This window comes from Gekko japonicus, unplaced genomic scaffold, assembly GCF_001447785.1.
Source record: "Gekko japonicus isolate JY-2015 unplaced genomic scaffold, Gekko_japonicus_V1.1 scaffold5535, whole genome shotgun sequence".
Classification (NCBI taxonomy): Eukaryota; Metazoa; Chordata; class Lepidosauria; order Squamata; family Gekkonidae; genus Gekko; species Gekko japonicus.
The window spans coordinates 10,785-11,424 of NW_015175020.1; positions in this window are offsets into that span (position 1 = coordinate 10,785).

The window sequence follows — 640 nt, forward strand, 5'->3', positions numbered from 1 at the left end:
CCCCTCCTTTTTTTTTCCCCCTTGCCACCGACGCCCCCTCCCTCTCCGTTCCGGGTCTTCAGCCGAAATCGCCGCCGCCGCCGCCGCCTCGCTCGAGGAGAAAGAGGAAGAAAACGCCTCGCCTTCCCCCCCCACCCGCGGCTCCCTCGGTGAGTCAGAAATGAATGCGGAACCCGGCGCCGCTTCGGCCTCGTGGGCAGCCTGGCTCGGCCGTGGCCGTGACCTCTCCGGGATGGGGGAGGCCTAGTCCGGCCTAATGTCGGCTATGGGGAAGAATGGCGCCTGCGCGGGAGGGAGCCGGCCGCTCGCCGTCTGACCGTGAACCTGCAGGCCTGATGAATAGGCTGACGGCCAGCTGCAGTCAGCGCTCGGGGGGTTACCTCTGCTGAGGTGGAAAAGGCCGTCCCTGCTGGGCGGAAAATGCAGAATACCGCCCCCCCCCCCGTTTCCTACTGGGCCCTACATAAGAACATAAGAGACGCCAATGTTGGATCAGGCCAAGGGCATTAGAAGCCCTCCCACTGTTGAGCCCCCCCCCCCCAAGCACCAAGAAGACAGAGCATCCCTTGCCCCAGACTGAGAGTTCCTTTCTATGTTGTTGTTCAGTCGCACAGTCGAGTCCGACTCTTCGCGACCCCAT